This window comes from Cryptomeria japonica, chromosome 1 (genome assembly GCF_030272615.1).
Source record: "Cryptomeria japonica chromosome 1, Sugi_1.0, whole genome shotgun sequence".
NCBI classification, from domain to species: Eukaryota; Viridiplantae; Streptophyta; class Pinopsida; order Cupressales; family Cupressaceae; genus Cryptomeria; species Cryptomeria japonica.
The window spans coordinates 190,990,323-191,010,595 of record NC_081405.1 but is presented as its reverse complement, the minus strand read 5'-3'; the positions used below and the strand labels follow the sequence as shown (position 1 = coordinate 191,010,595).

At 34.0% G+C, this 20,273-nt stretch overlaps 1 pseudogene; it reads left to right on the top strand.

Moving 5' to 3' along the window:
- The first annotated feature begins 20,038 nt into the window (after nt 1–20,038).
- LOC131070157 (DNA replication licensing factor MCM4-like) overlaps nt 20,039–20,273 on the top strand; it is a 44,072-nt pseudogene continuing 43,837 nt past the window's right edge.

Sequence of the window (20,273 nt, the reverse complement as noted above, 5' to 3'; positions counted from 1 at the left end):
ATTTTCTCTTTCCCAATGTCAATTAGCTTGTGGAAGAACTTTAAAAAATAAGCTAATGACTAAACAATTGCTCACATGTGAGAGGAGAAAAATAGTCAGTGTTTGAGAAAGATAATACAAGAGATAGATCATAAGTCACCTAAACACACTTCTCATTTTGAAGATATAGATCAATGAAAAAAAAAAGTAAAATTCTTATAACAACCTGTACCATAATGAACATTAGGATTATGGTAAGAGACTTGAATCTGGTAACTTGTAATCTTAGTTGGTGTAAAGGAGAAGTTTTGATTAAGTAAATCCGGAAGAGCTCAAATCCATATACATATCAGTTTTCAAGGTGGCCAACAGGGGTCTTACCAGTGGTGAAACAACCAAAAAATAAAATAAAAATCTTTTATCAAAGCTATGAATTGGCAGGTAACAAAGATCCTGACCCTAAGAAAAGATCTACCCTTTGAGATATAGATGAAAGAGGGAAAAAGAGAAAATAAAATTCTTATGACAACCTGCACCAAAATGAACATCAGGATTATGATAAGAGACTTGAATCTGGTAACTTGTAATCTTAATTGATGTGAAGAAGAAGTTTTGATTAAGTAAACTAGAAAAGACCTAAATCCATATACATATCAGCCATTAACACAGCATAGAAGGATTTCATAAACCACAAAACAACCAAAAAATAAAAGCCTTTCAACTAAACTATAAACAGATGAGAAAAAAGAATCCCAACCCTAAAAAAATATCTATTTTTCAAAACATTTGAAAAGAGGAGAGAAGAGGAACTAAAATCTTTCCTCCATGTGAAAGAGAAGTTACACCATTCGAGCCAATGCTATTTAATAACCTCATTTGGTATTAATGTCATACACGGAACATAGTAATGGAAACTTAAAACCCAATGGAAAAATAATTAGAAATGATAAACAGGGTTGAGCAAAAGCTAAGACAGTCACCGAGAAATTCAATGCAAAAATAAAAAATAATAGCAGAGACCTCGTGAACTATCAGGAAAACAGCTCAAGCTCAGGTTGGTATAAAGAAACCTGCAAGCAACACACAACTATCAGAAATAAGATAGACATCAAACGGGATATCAAATCTTTATGAATTCTTGTTTCATTTGGATCTAGTCCATTCAAAGTCCAGAGTGGCCCTGACTACAAAGATGGATTATACTGATAGTTTATAAACTCTTCATAACAGGTGTCATATTTATACCTAGGAAAGGAGTCCAGTCGAATCTGAAATGGCATTTAGTAGAGGGGACTCACTTTCTAGAATTTTAATAGTAAAACAGGAAAACAAACTAAAAAATAGTTTCAAGACTATTTAAGAATAAATTAAAAAATCGTCCTCTTTGCTATTTGCTTTACCCTAGTCATAAATAGTCATTCATTTAGTCTGAGAGCACAGAAAGGTAGTTCTTAAAAAGATCAATGTTTAGTAAAATTCTGTGCTACAGAAATGTGGAATAGAAATCATTTTACATCACCATTCAACATGTTTTGGTTGAGGGTTTCAGACATGCACAAAAGAAATAAACATTTTTCTCCTAATACAATTAAACACTTGTAAATCACAACGAAGAGAGAGAGAACACAAGGAATCATGTTATCAAGAAATTGTTTTCATGTTTCCTCTTATCATATAATGAAATCGATGGATAAAATCAAGTTAAGTTAAGGCCTTATCTTCACATTTTTTCTATATAAATTAAGAAAACATCCTGTTACAGTTTTGACCTGTACATATTGCTCCAGAAATACTAATTTGGGGAAGTGTACGTATAATATCTAAATTGAAAAATTTAGCTCAAAAGCAAACACTAAAACATAAAGATATTTACAGAGGCACATAATATGAAAAACAGATATGAAGATGAAAGTATGTCAAACCTAATATCTGTCAGTTGCTCAAACAGCTCCAATGTTATCATCATCTGTAAAGTACACAATGCCATGAAGACAATACTGCAACAAAAGCATCTCGACAAAAATCCAAAGAGCAGTGATTCAACAAGCCTTAAAGTGTGAGCTATAGCCTATAAATAAAATGCCTGAAATGCACGGTTGTAGGTTGGAATCAAAACAATAAGCAATTTGCGATGAACAACAGTCTTGTACATTGGAAAACACAACCGTCAATTTCTCCATGTTCCCCATCATATTGGTTTCCCCAGTTGTGCATATGTTAAATCAAAAGCATCGTCAATTTCTATGGAGAATTACCATTTAAGCACCAATAATTTCTGCACAATGGACCATTTACCAATTTGTTCGTCCTTAAGAGGTAAAGTTTTCAGTCAATAAAATGGATGATAGTTATAAAGTTTTTAATATTAAAAAAATTTATATGCTTAATTTTTTTTAAAAAAGGTGCCATCTTTCTAGGGGAGAGGAATGGTGCACTTTTTTTTACTGCATCCCATATATATATGTGTGTGTGGGGGGGGTTTGTTACAATTTGAGATTAACAAAATTTTGTAGATCAATATTATAGATGTTATGGCTACATTTTTTTATTTTTTTTTATGGCTACATTTTTATTACTTTAATAAAAATATTTATAGATGAGTGATGATAAGGTATAATAGGATACAGTTTGAGATTAATTAGTTTTTGGAAATGAATAGTTGTTATGATTGATGTTGAACTCAAGTTTGATAATAGTAGAAACAATTATAAATAGCATAGTTGAAGCTGATTTTTTCATAAGAAACAATATTTGTTAAATATTTTGATGAGCAAATGATTTGTTTCTAAAGGGCCTTTGTAGTTTTTATTGGTTTTATGTTGGTAGTAAAATAAAATAAAATAATTCTTGACATTTTTGTAATGAACAAAACTCAACTTCAAACTTGAAGGTCATGTGAGGTCTAATAATTTTAACACTTTAGTGAGACTTATAAAATCTATTTATTTTAAATAATTCATAAATAACATAAATCAAGCAATTAAATTAGAATCATTGAAAAATTATTTTATTTTATTGGGCTATAGAATTCAAAATGGATGAATCAAATTATGAAGACTACCTAGGAACAAACCATTTGCTAATAAAAATTTAACAAATACTAGTTGTAAAGAAGAAAACTTAATTTCTATTATACTAGTCATAGTTGTTTTTCTTCAAAATTATTTTGTTCAAGATCTTTTTAATATTTTTTATTTGAAGATTTTTAAAAAATTTTATTGAGAAAATAATTTTTTAATTCTTATTCTATTACTTTATTTTTATTTTATTAATTTATTTGTTCCTAGAAATTCTTGGCTAGACAACAGATGAATTATTGCATACCAAATTAGGGACAAAGCATATAATGGATTGAGATGAATAATTTGTTGGAAGACTATAGTTGTTTGGGCTATGATTTGCTTCAAGTTTGATTCAAGGATTATGTTGAGGATGATGATTTTGCTAGTGTCTCTAGTGATGAGGATGGTGGCTTTGATCATATAAGTGAATGAATTGAAGAGGAGGATGATCTACTAGTTACTGTATATTCTTTTAGAGCCTCACTTGAAGGCTCAAGGGTCAAGGTTGCAAGGTAGGATAGTATGGCTATTGTTTAGGGTAATCTAGGTTGGGGGTTGAGAAAAGGATTTCTTCTCCCCCAAAATATTGATAAAGACCAGATGGTTCCTATGGCTTCTATTCAAAAAGATTTGATAGCCAAAATATTATGGATGATATAAATTAATTTCATCTCGAGTTAGTTCTTGAAGGATGTGGGGTGATGGCTTCTTCCCCTCTTGTTGTTGTTTGTATCCCATCCCCTCTAGGGCTTCAGAGGAACTGTGTGAGGCAAATATGTGGCTACTATTTCTTCACTAAAATTGGTTTGGGTTGGTGGAAAGTACCATTTCTTCTCCTCTTGTTGGTTCCCTTGCTTTGCCTGTGTATTTTCTATGGTGTAAACTAGGTGTTCTAGTAACGGCATGTCTAATAAGGTTATGAAGGAATGGAAGGTTTAAATTTTTATTCCTAATTCCCTTCATATTGAGTCGACGACTAGGTTTAGGAGTTTTCTTGTTGGGATATTCTTTGGTAATCATCCCACCATTGATACTATTACAAGATGGGTTCTTTAGGTTTGGAAAATTAGAGGCTAGGTTGAGGTAAGTAGCTACAATGTTGAATGGATTTTTTCCCTTCTAATTGTTCCTTTTTGGAAGATTTCTCTAGGATCCCACTAGATGAACCTTGGTTTCTTGGCATGAATAGCCTTTTTCTTCAAAAAAAATCTCCTAGTTTTAGCTCAATGAGAGATACTTTGAAGTTTCATATTTGTGCTTATTTTCTAGAGGTGCCCTTGGAGTTCTGGAATAAAAATATTTTATGATTATTGCCAATTCTTTTGGGAAATATTGTGCTATTGATAAGATCACCAAATTTGTGAAGAATTTTTTATTCACCATATTTTTTGTGTTTGTGGAGAAAATATAGGTGCTCCCCACTTAAATTTCCTTATCTTCAAATTTTGGAGTTTGGGTACTTAATATTGAATGTGAAGACTCTTTGATTATTTGTCATTATTGTGGTAAAGTGGGACATGCCTCCACTATTTGCTTGAGAAATAAGAAACACCACTTTGTTTGGAAGAAAAGAAACAAATGCTAGCTTCTATGGAGGATTCCAATACTTCCTTTATGGAACTTCTGAAAGAAGATATTAAAAATATATTTTTCACCTATAGTCTATTAAGAAATGGACACCACCTCTTTATAAGCTTTGGAGTTGGAAGAAGGATTCACCAATGGTCTTATGATTTCTCCTTGTCTTATGGAAAAAATATTTGGGGAGAAGGATCCTTGTATTAAGATAAATCAAAAGTGTTTGGAACAATTTTTTAAGCCAACTTGACTTTGGTTTGGTTGGTTGGTTTCTATAAGATTTTGTAATTCTTTTTCTTTTTTAGTCTCCTACTAGTTATTCCTAGTTGTGTTGTGGTGTCTCTCTATGTTTCATGCTCTTTCCTTCTTTTTGTACAAGGTTCTGGGCCCTTTCAAAACCCTACTTACCTAATAAAAATAATAAAATATCTTTGTACTTTGCATTGCCCATAAATATTGTGTACTTTGTGTTTAAACATATTTCATAGATTTTTTAAGTCTTGGCATAGAAAAAATCAACAATTTTTTTTTTCTATACTCTTACAATGCTCCATAAATAGTGTGTACTTTATATTGAAAGTCATACTTCACTATTGTTTTATGTCTATGAATAGATAAAATCAATAATAAAATAACATTGTACTTTGCATTCAAACATAATTCACAATGATGTTATGTATAGGCATATACAAAATTGGCAAAAAATACTTATACTTTGCAATGCCCCATTAATAGTGTGTACTCTATAATAAAACATATTTCAGAATTATCTTATGTTGAGGCATAGACAAAATGAACAACAAAAATATCTTTGTATTTTCATTAAAAAATTGGATATTCTTTACAAAATTATACACCATTTCAAATTGTACAAAGAAACTCTTTGATTTCCAAAATAATACTACTACTAAAAAAAATACTCATCACATAATAAATAGCAATAAATCTTTGTATATTGCAATGCCCTATAAATAGTGTGTATTTTGTATTTAGTCATATTTCACAACTCTATCATGTCTAGACATGGAAAAATAAAATAAAATATGTCTGTACATTTTCAAAACCCCATAAATAGTGTGCACTTTTTATTTATTTAACATATTTCATAATTGTGTTATGTCTATGCATAGATGAAATCAAAAACAAAATATCTCTATACTTCTCAATGCCCCATAAATAGTGTGTACTTTGTATTAAATAGGAGGATGATAATAGACTACCAAAGGCTAATACAAAAACTAAAAACCATTGGGATAATGTCTATCAAGAAAAATGATTAGGATAAAACACAAAGGATATCAACACCCTTAAGACTTGGTTGAATTAGAAGGTTGTATGGTAGAGATTGAGGATAAAAATGAAGACTAGTAAACAAAAAATCAAAAAGAAGGAATGGAATCTCACATATATAATTGTAATGTAACATATGTAATTATGCACAGGGTAGTCATAGGTACAATTTTAGAGGGTTTGAAGATAAAGAAACATTTGAAGAAGAAGAGAAAGGATAGTGGAACCAAAAAGAAAGAAGATAAAAAAGGAAATATGAAACAAATTAGAAAATATTGCAAGGAGTTTCTAAAATCCCTAATTGATTATTGGAACCTAATAAAATGACTTTTTTTGCAACTAGGGATGCTATTATCTTTTGTATGAATTTGATTAAGGTAAGTAGGGTTTTGAAAGGGCCCAAAACCTTGTCCACTAAGAGAGATATGACATTAAGCATAGAAAAACAAAGAAACTACCGAAAAAGGTTAGCAAAAAAATAATGGACACAACAAACCATAGCTAAGAGAAACCCATCTCAACTGCAAAGCAAGCTGTTGGGATCTGAGAACACTGAGAGGGGGGGTGAATCAGTGTTTTGTCAGAATCAACAATATTTAACTTTCTAAACCATGCATGTATGTACCAGTAAACAAATAAGCATATAACAAGAAGCAAATAAACCATCAACATAAATGAACACCATAACACACAAAATTTATACATGGAAAACCTCAATGAGGAAAAACCACGGTGGGATTTGTGACCCACAATATCAGTTCATTGGCCATATGAAAAGATATTACATAAACAGGGGCCTGCACTTACAGGAAGGCATACTGCTCATCACTAAAGAGCCGCAATGACTACAAGCTTTCTACCAAAGTAAATTACTGAAAATGAACTCAAGAATACATCTGCTATGCCAGATAGAGTTTCGGTTTTGGTTTAGCTCTGTACCGATTCACAATCTTGAACTATTACCGGTATTACTTCTCCTCCAAGAGTGCTTTCCTAGCTATCTATAGATCATTGCATGATACAATATTCACATACAAAAATTATCTCCATACATATACTTCTCATCTCATAGTTCTGCTATATGTCTATCTATATACCATCTCTTCTCTTTTTCTTAAATTGACCTAGCAGACTAACTTATATACCTATTACATATGATATGCCATATGTCGGCTTACAATGCATTTACAAAAAATATTCAATGTCAGCCTCAACAATAATTACAAAATGATTTACTAAAATAAATCTTTCTTGATGTCAGCTTCCTTAAAGTACTGATGCCGGTGTCGGTGCTGGTGTAGCCTTGAATGCTTCCAATGCTGGTATCTATCGGTATATGCCTCCTAGTACCGGTTTGTGACTTCCATCAAGTCTTGTTGCCTTCTATCTGATCTTGTTGCCATCAATGACAACAAAATGAATCCAATGAGTGTCAATTGCCAACAATCTCCCCCTTTGGCATTGATGGCAATACTCATGTGAAAAATGGATTCCCTGCCGGTGTGCTCCCCCTGAGAAACACACTTCATATTCTCTAATATTTTTCACATATGCACATACTCCCCCTTTGACATTAATTCCATAGATAGGTGAAGGAATAAAAAAATGAAAGAATACAATTAGAGTCATTCAAACTTAGTCATCTTCAAAATTTCTGGGTATGCCTTTTGCAGCAATTGAAGATATGTGTCCCAGCCTAATTTGAAAGTGTTCGATACCGATGCAAGTCCACTGAGTAAGTGGGCAAATGATTCCTTCTCATAGGTATCTACTAGTGTGGGCTTGGCTAGCATGTCCATGCATTCTCTCTTGTGAACACCCAAAGAGTCAAGTCTTGGACTCACCAGTCCTCTTAAATTTCTTGCTCTCCTCAGTATTTTATCTTTTTCTTTCTCAAAAGAAAAAACTTGGTTCTCCAAGGACAAAATTTGTCCATCAACAGATGTAGTTAGTGTAGTTATCCCATCAAAAGAATTAGCAATAGTAGCCATTTTGTCATATAATTCTTTCAATATGTCATTTACATTGGCTTTTAGACTTCCTATATTACAACATACTCTCTAAATATTGGTGCATTGTTTCAAATAAACCTCAATAGAGATAAGTTTGTCATCTATCTTCTTCCTAGTTACTATAAGTTGATCAAAAGCTACTCTTTTTATAGCAGAGAAATTGTCCAAAGCATGTCGGTCTGCAATCTGTCTCAAGGATTCATAGTTATTTGATATGTGTTATGTTAAAGCTTTGAGCTTACCAGAAGGGCTTGCTCCATCCTCTATCTGATAGTGAGGCATTATTTTGTGTAATACAAAGACTGATTTGTCAATTAACCCTTTGTCTACAGTTCCTTCCTTTAACAATTTCTAAGTGGCCATCATCATTAGTTCTGTTGGACTTAATTCAGAAACTAATTTCTTCTTGACTTGAGAAGTGTCAATTGCCAAGACTCTTGCCGGTGAATCTATTTTGCCTACCAGTATGGACTCAGTTGATTTGACCTTGTCCATCACAACCTCTTTTGCACCAGTGGCTTCACCACTTGGTGCAGTGTCGCTTATTGCCAGTGGATTATTATCTATAGTGTTTTCAGTGTCCTATACACTCTCTTGCTCAAAATTGGTTTGTGTCGGTATAAACTATACATTCTTTGTGACTGCTGGTTGTGCATGTGTGCCTTTAGTTGCAGCCAGTTGTGAATGTGTCAAAATTGGATTATAGCTGACTAAAATACCCTTTCCTTTTGATTTGTCAGGAATTGTAGGGGATGTTGCCTTTGCAAATTCTTCCTGAGATGTGAAAAAGTTTGGGTTTTTCAGAAAGAATTTTTCCACCCCTTACTTGTCTCATTTACCACCTCATTCACTCTACCCATCATAAGACTTATATGTCAGTTTTTACTACAAAGAATTGTCCTATTAGTAGTATCTATACATCTTTTCATTTCTTCATTATCTATAGTGACACATTGTTCCAAAAGTGCAACTTCCTTGATTTCCTTATCCCTCTTGATAGCATCAAGTCTCCTAGCTTCAAGTTTATTGTATACAGATAAATATATCTCTTTCAAAATTTCAACTAATGCCTTCTTATAGATATCTATATACAATAGAATAGCTTCCTCTAACTCATTTTGCTCACTCTCTTTAAAAACTTCAAAATATTTAGATAAATTCTTCAATATCCCATATTTTTTCACTTCATCAATAACTCCAGCACAGGTCATTGTTGTCTTACCAAATTCAGTATCATCACCCTTCTGCATAGGCTTCCTTATCGATGGTGGAGGTGCAATAGGCTGAGCTTCCTTTCTGACAAGACTCCTCCTTGGCCTTGCCTTTTTGTTGCACTACCGATGGTTTTACCACATCCTTCCTTTGCACCCTTCTGAAAGCTAGAGGCTCATTATCCTCAGGGTCAAAGTCAAAAGTGATTGGGGATATGTGAACTTGTGGCTTCTTCACTTCTTCAGTAGCAACCTTTTCCAGTTTGACTGCCTGTTTAGATTGGGAACCTAGTTGAGTATCTATTTTGTAAATCACATTCTGCACATATGCAAACATTTTATCAATTTTCTTCTCTCTCCTTTTTTTATTGAAACCTATTTTCACTTCAAGAGCCTTTTCTCTTGCTGTACCGAAGTGCTTTGTCTTGTCATCTAATGGGGCATCTAATAGCATCTTTTCATAAAGCTCAAAAATACTATCATCTACCTCATATCCAAGCTCGGTGATCCAAATTTGCCCGGGTTCAACTGCTTCCATGAGTGTTTCATCTGTTTTCACCATAAAACATACGTCAGTGGAGTACTTCTCCACAATGTTCTTAGAGATTCTTTCCCTTTCCCTCATATTTTCTTGAAATATCTTGAAGTAACCCCAAAGCTTCTCATCCCTACTGGTACCAAGACCGGTGATAGCCATTTTGATTTGCATACCTACCGGTATGTCATGAGCCCATTGCTTCTTTCCTAAACCGGGTAGATCATTCAGGAAATAAAGAATTAAACAGACAATTAAGTTTACATATCTAAATGTGCCTTTCTTGGTTCATTTGATCTTTTTAAGGTTTAACATTAACTCACTCCTCATTCATTCACATGTCATATTTCACATTATTTCTTAACATTTGATATGCAACATGAATGGATGAACTTGCAACGGAATTCAATCAGTTTGATTGAGTTACCTTATATCCTATGATCATGCTTGAAAAATTTATGTCTGAGTCAGTTAGTGTGCTTTGTTAGGTCCCAGAGACAACTGAGAGGGGGGGGGTGAATCAGTTGTCTTAATAAATTCAAACCAAAAACCAATTAACCAACTTAATGCTTAATACCGATAAACCAGTTAAGTATGTCGGTAGACAGTGTTAATAGTAAATTGCTATACTGGTAAGGATTAATGCATGAAACATAAACATAAAGTCATCCACAACACATAACACAAATATTTGTACATGGAAACCCTATAAGGGGAAAAACCACGGTGGGAAACCTTACCCACAATCAGATGATACTACTGTAGATAGTAAGTGTACATAATGGGGTCTGCACATGCAGAAAGGCCAACAACCTAGAGCTCACTACGCAATCACAAAATGGGAGTCACACTGACTACAGTTGGATGGTTAAATCCAATAAGAATGTACTGCATAAAATAGCATCTTCATATGCTGGATTTAGTATCGGTGTAATACTGATATGCTTATACAAAAACCTAACTTCACCTTCAAATGATGTCTTCGTGCATTCCTTTGTTTGATCTCACATATACCTTCACACAATTCTTTTTCGCATTCCACACTTGATCTTATAAATAAGATCTTACATATATACCATACCCTAAGACCAATTTTAGTAGGTCGGCTCTACAAGATATTACAATAAAAACATTTTACATACAATATCATATCCGATGCAATAACCGATTAAACATGTCTTCTTAATGCATTTACATCAATAATAAATCATCTTCATAGCGTGCCATGCTGATCTGGAAAAGATAAACCTTTCGTTGTAACCCTAGATAACCTGGACCTATTTACCGGTAAAAGCAAATATGCAAATATGAATATACCAATGATTAATTCTTCAAAACAAAGTGTCCACATGATGTCTTCAACATTACCAAGTGTTTTCCATATCATTCTAGGTACCGGTGAACATTATATCCTGTCGGTGAACCATATACCAGTAACTTTTGCACAGTTTACTTGCTTGCTGGTGAATGTTGCTGGATCTCCAAAGTGCTTGTTTTCAGTAGGTGTTGACATCAATGACAAAATCGTACCAAAATACCAACATTCTTATCCTTATTGATCTATTATCCGACGTGGAATTAGTGAGTTTTTGAACCTCTGTGTTGGAAATTTTCTTACCAGGTTCTTGTCCAATCCTAGGTAAGTCGTTGACAACTTGAATAGCTTCCTTTGTGATCATGTAGGGTCTATCTAACCAAATGAATTCATTATGAAGCCTTCTTAGGATGTATCTGATAATATCATCCTTGAATTCCAATAAATACAGAATATCAGTTAACCCTAGATCCTCAATCGCCTTAAATTCTGGTTTGATCTTTGCGGTGTCTCCTAGTATCACTGATTGATACATTCTTTTTATGTCTTTGGTACCTAGATCCTCAAGAATGTAGTGGATGTATCCCCTCACATATTCAACATACATTACTCCTTCAAGAACCCTAGAAAATGCTCCCGCAGAGTCTTCCTTCTTTGCAATTTTAGGAACCTCCTTAAGGATTGGCCTTAACCTATCCTTAACTTTGACGATTGTCAGATTTGCAATAAAAGTAGGAGTGGAAGATCTAGATGCCATGTCATAAAATACCTGAGTGAATGCCAATGGACGATTTGAGTGCTTCAGATTATTGCTCAAAATCCTCTCTCAATGCTTGCTCGCTCTTAGTTCTCCTTTACTTCACTCTAATTGCTTGAATGCTCTATGAGTGAAAATGAATTCACTTAGCTTCTTTTATCAGCAAATAAAACCCTATTTTTTTGTCATTAATGTTTCACCAACAACCCTACAAATGTCAGTTTCACAGTTAAGTGTCAGGGTAACCTTTATCAATGATAAACATAGTTCTCCATATCTCTTTCCAGATCTCCTTAGATCTCTTCCAAGATAATATGCAAAATTTAGCAGTGACTTTGCCAACCCCTAAGGCTTATGCCTCAGTTACCGATGAAATTTCCTGTCGGTGGAGGAATACTTTGTTCTACCAATGGATTTGCTGGTATAGATCCATCTCCACTTTGTTCTTCAGATTTTCTAACCCATCTCTTGGTATGATCTTGTTTTATTTCATCCACATTATGCTTCCCTTTCTCATTGTCTTTATCATTATTAGCCAGTTGAGTCTTGCTTCTGCAATACTTAGCAATATGTCCTATTTTGTTGCATGCATAATATGTAACATTGTTCTTCTGAATTGCTTTGACATATCCAATATTATTATTATTTCTTGACCTACAATGATTAGCAAAATGTCCAAACTTTCCACATGCATGACATTTAACATTCATTCTACAGTCTTTTGATTTATGACCATATTTCTTGTAGGTTGTGTATTGACCGGGAATAAAATTGTAGTTTTGATTTGCCTTATTTCTACATTGTTTAGCCATATGCCCAAATTTATTGCAAACAAACATATACCATTGAATTTATAAGCATTAGATTGCCTTATCAGTTTCCTCTATTTTGATGAGTTGTGCATATTGGTTGTCTGATCTTCATTAGCAGTACTAGATCTTTCACCTTGTACAAATCCAAGTCCTCTAGAATCATCAATCTGTCTTTGTATTTTCAGTAAGTCATCCAATTGTGCAGCACTGATCCTAAACTTTTCTTTGTATTCATTTGCAGTAGTCAGATCATATCTTAGAGTAGTTATTTGCCTTTCAAGTTCTTGTTCATTGTTCTGGGAGTGTGCCAAATCAGTTCTCAACAGATTATTCTCATGAATCAATCTTCCACATTCATCAAATTTTTTCTTCAAAGATAAAACAAGACTATCTACCTTCTTCTTTATGTCCTCAATATCTTTTGATAACCTCATGGTCAGATCTTGCATTTCATTCTTCATGAGAATATTTGCTTGACTTAGTTTCTGACATTGTTCCTTAAGGGCATTCTTCTCCTCATCATCTGGTTGTTGCAAAAGTTCTTACCTCTTGGCTTGAGAAAATGCCAATCTTTCTTGCAAGATAAGAATAAATTCATTTGCAGAATTCAAATCTTCTTGCAATTTCAAGTTCTTCATCCTTTTAGCATCATAATCCTCAAGAGCCATCTCGAGTTGCCTTTCCATAACCATATTCAAAGATTATAGTTTTAAGATTTTCCTCAAGCTGTTAAACTTTTTCCGAGGAACCAAGCTCTAATACCAATTGTTGGGATCTGAGAACACTGAGAGGGGGGGGTTAGTCAGTGTTCCACCGGAATCAACAATATTTAACTTTCTAAACCATGCATGTATGTACTGGAAAACAAATAAGCATATAACAAGAAGCAAATAAACCATCCACATAAATAAACACCATAACACACATAATTTATACATGGAAAACATCGATGAGGAAAAACCATGGTGGGATTTGTGACCCACAATATCAGTTCACTAGCCATATGAAAAGATATTATATAAACAAGGGTTTGCACTTGCAGGAAGGCATATTTCTCATCACTAAAAAGCCTCACTAACTACAAGCTTTCTGCCAAAGTAAATTACTGAAAAATGCACTCAAGAATGCATCTGCTATGCCAGATAGAGTTTTGGTTCTAGTTCTACTCTGTACCGATTCACAATCTTGAACTATTACCGGTATTACTTCTCCTCCAAGAGTGCTTTCCTAGCTATCTATAGATCATTGCATGATGCAATGTTCACATACAAAAATTATCTCCATACATATACTTCACATCTCATATTTCTGCTATATGTCTATCTATATACCATCTCTTCTCTTTTTCTTGAATTAACCTAGCAGACTGACTTATATTCCTATTACATATGATATGCCTTATGTCGACTTACAATGCATTTACAAAGAATATTCAATGTCAACCTCGACAATAATTACAAAATGATTTACTAAAATAAACCTTTCTTGATGTAGCCTTGAATGCTTCCAATGCCGCTATCTACTAGTATATGCCTCCTAGTGGCGGTTTGTGACTTCCATCAAGTCTTGTTGCCTTCTATCTGATCTTGTTGCCATCAATGACAACAAAATGAATCAAATGAGTGTCAACTGCCAACACAGTCAACCACTATAAAGAGAAACCTAACCAAAATTATGGTGGTTTAAATAAACAGTCAAAAGATTTTTGGTTAATTTTAAAATTAGGGTTCTTCTCCCCCAAACTCATTTTCTTGAGACAAGGAGACTCTAAATAAACAACATTAAAAATCAGCAAATGATAGGTACCCCTATTATGTACCATCTGCTCCAAATTAGTATCAAAAGAGTGATCTATATCCCTCAAGCACCTTTTCTTATTACTATCGAAATAACCTCCAGCTAAATCCCTATGCAACTTCTTAATCTATAAAGAAGATTTCTCCTTGTTATCCACCAAATTTTTATGAGTGATATTGGTAGAGGACATTAAAGTAAAAGATATTTGCTACTTTTTTATCCAAATAAATTGGGTATTCTTGTTGATCTATAAAGTAGTAAAAGTATAACCCGCTTGACCATATTGGTTACAAACAATCATAAAACTTTCACATTCAATAACCTACACCCATTTCCCATAATTAGAAGAAAGGGTGAGATGAGAAGGGATCACCTTAAATCATTTTCTATTAGAAAACAAAATCTTGCATACAACAAAGACTTCATGAATTTAGTGATAGGATCAATAGAACACGATTTCCTAAAAGAGTTGGCAATGGATGTAAGGATATTTTCTCTCCAAAAATCTAGGGCACCATTTAGCAAGACAAAGGCTAACCAAGCCTAGGAATTAGGCCACCCTGCTAAGAATCCTAAAATAGTCCTCAATATCAAAAAAAAAAAAGAGGAAACGATAGTTAAACATTATAGTTACCTTGACTTGCCCTTTCAATTTCAAAACATGAGAGACCCATCTTCTTATAGTGTTAATATTTGAAAGATTGTCATAAAATATCTCAATAAGTGAGCTCCCTAACCATTCTAAAGACTTGATAAGAAGAGTATTAGAAACCTCCACTACAATCTCCTTCACATAGAGAGGATCTATAGGTAAAGGAAAAAAGAATAGTCTCAGGGGAAGCAATCGATTTTGTAGACAAAGAAAAATCTCTTGAAGTATCCACACCCATAACCTCACTAGCACAGTTCTGAACATTATTCTATAGAACAACCAACCCACTAGAATTTGTAAAAACCATAGGGTGGACAAGAGTTGCAATGGAACATCCATTCCTCTATTACCTTCTAGATAAGGCTTATCATCATCCTTCTTCTCAAAATTCAAAGGGGCACAAACCCCAGCTTCTTCAACAAGTAGCCCATCCATTAGTGACCCATCAAGATCAAGCAAACCAACCTACCCCACATAGTCCACCCCACCAGTGATGGAAATAGGGGATATAGAGGTGGCTTGGTACAAACACACATTAAAATTGTAGTTTTCTCAACTCCAAACTTCTTAGAAGTTGAAGTGGAAAAAATAAATCCCTTATGAAATCCACAGTCGAAGATAATAGAGGAAGAAAATGGTGAACAATCAACAATAGTAGATCTACTCTTCCTAGATTGGAGTGCCTCTCTAACCTCCACATCATTTTCATAAAGCTACTCATTGGATCAACATTCTAAATCACCAAAAGCATGGGTCAAAATTACTTGCTTTTGATTCAACCATTATGTCGAGGACAATGTAGCCTACATTGGAATCAAATTGGCAATCTCTAATGGCTATCAGAAGGTTTGGCTAGAGAGTGCCTCTTTAAACATTATCAACTATTTAAGGGGTGTTTGGGCTCCTAGTTGGACAATCAAAAGCGTAATTCTTGATACCATTGAAATGTTTAAATCTATTGATGATTTAAAAATCACCCATGTATTTTTCACAAAGGTAATAAATTTGCTAATGGTTTTGCTAACTTTGGTGTCAAGCAACCTCATATTTTATAGTGGGGATCTTATGATCACATCCCCATGGAAATTAAAAATCTCACTGTTGATGATAATTGATTATGCTAATCCGATGACTCTCTTTATAATGATGGCTCATTTCACTTGACCTATGTGGATGGGAAGGATGAGATTCCTACTCTCCAAAATGGAAGGAAATAGTAGGACATTTATTTGTAAGTTTTCTTGGTCTAGTTTTTGCTTTCTTTTTGGGGTCTACATTTCCCACATTTAGTTGTTGGCTCGTTGTTACCTATTGTAACATTATGAGTGGTGAGAGAAATTGGGAAGAGCCCACCTCTTATAAAAAATGACAGAAAAAACATCTTGTTTGGGATAAACTTTAGCTGGGAGGTGTTACTCCATATCTGGACACTATTGTATTTGGTACCAATTTCCGACGCATGTTTATTGAAATTTTGACTAACTATCATTGGATTATCGATGAAATACCCAGAAAAATTTTGTCACTTGTCCGACGTTCCTATTTTCGTCGAACTATCAACCAAGTGTCATTGGATGATGTCGCGAAAAAATATTGTTAGTCTTGCGATGAAAACAATCGTTGCACATATAGTAACTTCATCAAATATTTAAGTGGTTTGTCACAATTAAGACAATGTGGAGCATGCCAGTTTGACGAAAATATTGTCGCACATACAACAACATCATCAGATGCCAATTTCGCAAGAGTTAAAAAATAAAGGATGTGAAATGGAGAATCTTTCATTGTTTTGCATAGTCTAAATATGAAGGATGCGAAATAGCTAACCTGTCATTGTTTTGTGAAGCTAAAATAATGATTTGCAAAATGGCGAATATATCACTATTTTGCGAAAGATAAAAGTGAGGATTGAGAAATAGAAAAATCAATGTTATTTCGAAAGGAAAAATAAAGTGGGTTTGTGAAATGGTGTCAGAACCTTTAATGGGACAATGCACACATGTGGATCGACCTGAATAGAATTAAATGATGCAAATTGTCTTGAATACATTTGAACGAATTGTCTTGCATTATTGCCTTGTGATGATTGAGAATGTTGATAAGCAGAGATCTTGCCTTGTCATACACATTGAATGGTTGATATTTAGATGGCTTTAATGTCGTCTTGTGCAGATGAGTTGTGCGAGTGAACTAGAGAACATTGAGAGTAATGATGGTAGATATTGTGATAAATATCGACGGCAGATGGTTGTCATTATTGAGTGTGAGGTGTTTAAAGCTTTAGTGGATTGGGTAGAGTGTTGTTGGAGTGCCATTTTCTTGGTATCATATTGTATGCAGAGTTGTTTTGGGTACCTTACGCATCATGGAAGTCAATTTCTCCTTCCATACTGACAATAAATTAGTCCCATTTTTTGGATGATTCATGGACCAGAGGCTGAAAGGTTTGTTTTTGTTTAAGGACAAGAACCTATATGAGGTTGTGAAGATGCTGCTGGGAGAAGAAATTTTCCATGTAAGTCATAGCTACAGGACAAACATGGAGGCATATTCATTGAATGCAGCTTGGGGTTTCCATTTTGAGGCTGAGGTGGACAAGGTGAAGAATGCCTTGAGAGTTGTAATTGACTCAAGGTATCTGTTAAACTTGGATAGTGTGTGTGCTCGTGTGGTATCAATGGTGGGCATTGTTCCTGAGGTAGGGGTGGTTGGTCTGGTGGCACTGCTACCACACATTGTATGGGCTAATGATGATTTGAAGGAAAAATGCAGAGCTCTTTCTTTTCGTGGATCACAAGCATTCAAAACTTTCAAAAGGTTGAAGCAATGTGATGAAGTTTTAGGGGTTCTTCATGAAGTGGCACGAGAAGAGGTGGGTTGAGAGTTGCGACTGAGACCCAAGACTTCCCAAGCAATGAAGTGGCTCTCAGAATTCCATGAGGACCCGGAGTATAGGCCACTTTTGGGTTAATCCTGCCATGGCTGGTGGAGTTTGTGTTGTCTATTTGTATCTTTTTGTCTATGTCTGTTTTCAACCCAATTTTGTATGTACATAGGGATTTCTGCTAGTAGTTTTGGTGGGCCAATTCTACATATAGTAGGGTTTGTTTTTTGCTAGGATGGTAGTTTTGAGGGTGGTTTTGGGGCTTTTTTGTGTGTGGCAAAACTTTGGTGGTTTTTTAATACCACCTATACTTGCATATTTGTAATATTATATTTCCAAGCAATACAATACATAAATTATCGATCAATATTTTTATTTCAAGCAATACAGTACATAAATTATCAATCAATTATGGATCAATATTTTATTTCCAAGCAATACAATAATTAATGCATTCTAACCAATAAGAAGGGTCTAACAATGCATATATTCATGTGTATACTCTATGTATGCTCTGTGTCTTCATATATCCATCTGTATGCTTTGTATTTTCAAGTGTATGATCTATTTTTGGCTCTAAATATTTAGTTAATCTATAATATGAGAATAAAAAGAGTGAACCAAATGGGATATGAAGGTCATAGGTGTGTCATTCTTATCACCTTTGTTTGAGAAAATTAAAGTCAACATTTCTTGAGGACAAGCAAATTCGGGAAGGGTGGACTATAATGTCCCTACTTTGAAATATAATTTAATAATAAATAATAATAATAAAATTAAGGATTAGAAACTGTAAACTTATTTCTTGGATTAGAAAAATAAAGGTATTTCCTTTGCATAAATTTACATGATTTGACATGAGGCTTATTGTACATGTGCTAAACCAATTTTGTACCTAGAGCTAAATTTATCATTGAGATGTTGTGAATACCCAATCCACCTTTAGAGTTATCTAAACTCATGTTTGCTAATGAGATTAGAAGTATTTTTATTTTTTAATCTAGATTTACTTTCCAAATGAAATTTCTGATAAGTCTCTAATTTTGAGACTACTGATTTAGGAGATTTCAAAACAACCATGTAAAAATTGAGAATGGTGTCAAGAGTTGATTTTATAATTTGTATTCTAGATGCCATTGATAACCACTTAACTTTCCAATCAGAGATCTTACTTTGTAAGCTTTGAATGACTTTCTGATAGTCTGAAGGTTTATTATGAACCATGAAGGAAGGAATGCCAAAGTGCTTTCAAGGTAATTCTATCACTGGAAGTGTAGGACCCTAGTAATATTATCTTTTACAAGACAATTAGAGTTAAGGATGTATACCTTAGATATGGATGAATTTATCTTTTGACCAAAATCTAATGAGCATCTTGCCAGCAAGGACTTAAGAGTTGAATAGGGAGAACTACTATAAGGCACCCTACAAGATAGTGTTGAATAGGGAGAACTACTATAGGGCACTCTACATAAATATATTTTCACCACTATCTCATTATATGAATCTTTCTTTAATAACTAATTTGACTATATTTGTTTATACAAGCAACCCTTAATATAATTATTAGTATCTTTTGATTTTATTTTGCAATTGCAGATCAATAGAGGTTAAAGATCTTTGCTTCCAAAATCCAATCAACATCTAAAATCAGAACCTTAGTCATTTACCCTAGGGGACATTACAAATTTGTAAAATCAGAACCTTATTTAGTCAGAACCTTAAGGCGCCCTATAAGATAGCATTGAATAGGGAGAATGGCTATAAGGCACCCTAAAAGATAGCATTGAATAGGGAGAACGGCTATAAGGCACCCTACATAAATATATTTTCAACACTATCTCATTGTATGAATATTTCTTTAATAACTAATTTGACTATACTTGTTTACGCTCTGTAGTACATCATTGGGTACTTTCTCTTGTAACAAAATGTTGAAGTTAGAAGGAATGCAAAGCATGGGTGTATAATCTGATAAAAAAATTGACATAAAAAAAAATGTAAGAACCATAAATGTTTTGGGCAAACTCTATGAAAGAGAGAGTTGTATGCCCGAGCCCATACAACTTAGGAAATCTCGTGAAGGAGATGTATGCCTGTGGACTCCATGAGAGATGATTCAAATTTTCTACCCCAAAAAGCCTTACCCACTCAATGTTAAAAAAAATAGTACTTCAATATGTGCATAGGTTGGCCCCTTGAGGCATTTATACAAGTGGTCATGGAAGTTGTGTAGTTGGTTTGACTGCTTATGTATCAAAGGACCCTAAACTGGTGAAACAGTTCTAGAAAGTGGAGCACTCGTATTGAGTGATAGGGGTATTTATTGCATATACGAGTTTGACAAGATGTTAGATAATGCTCGTAGTATGTTAGGTCCCGAAGACAA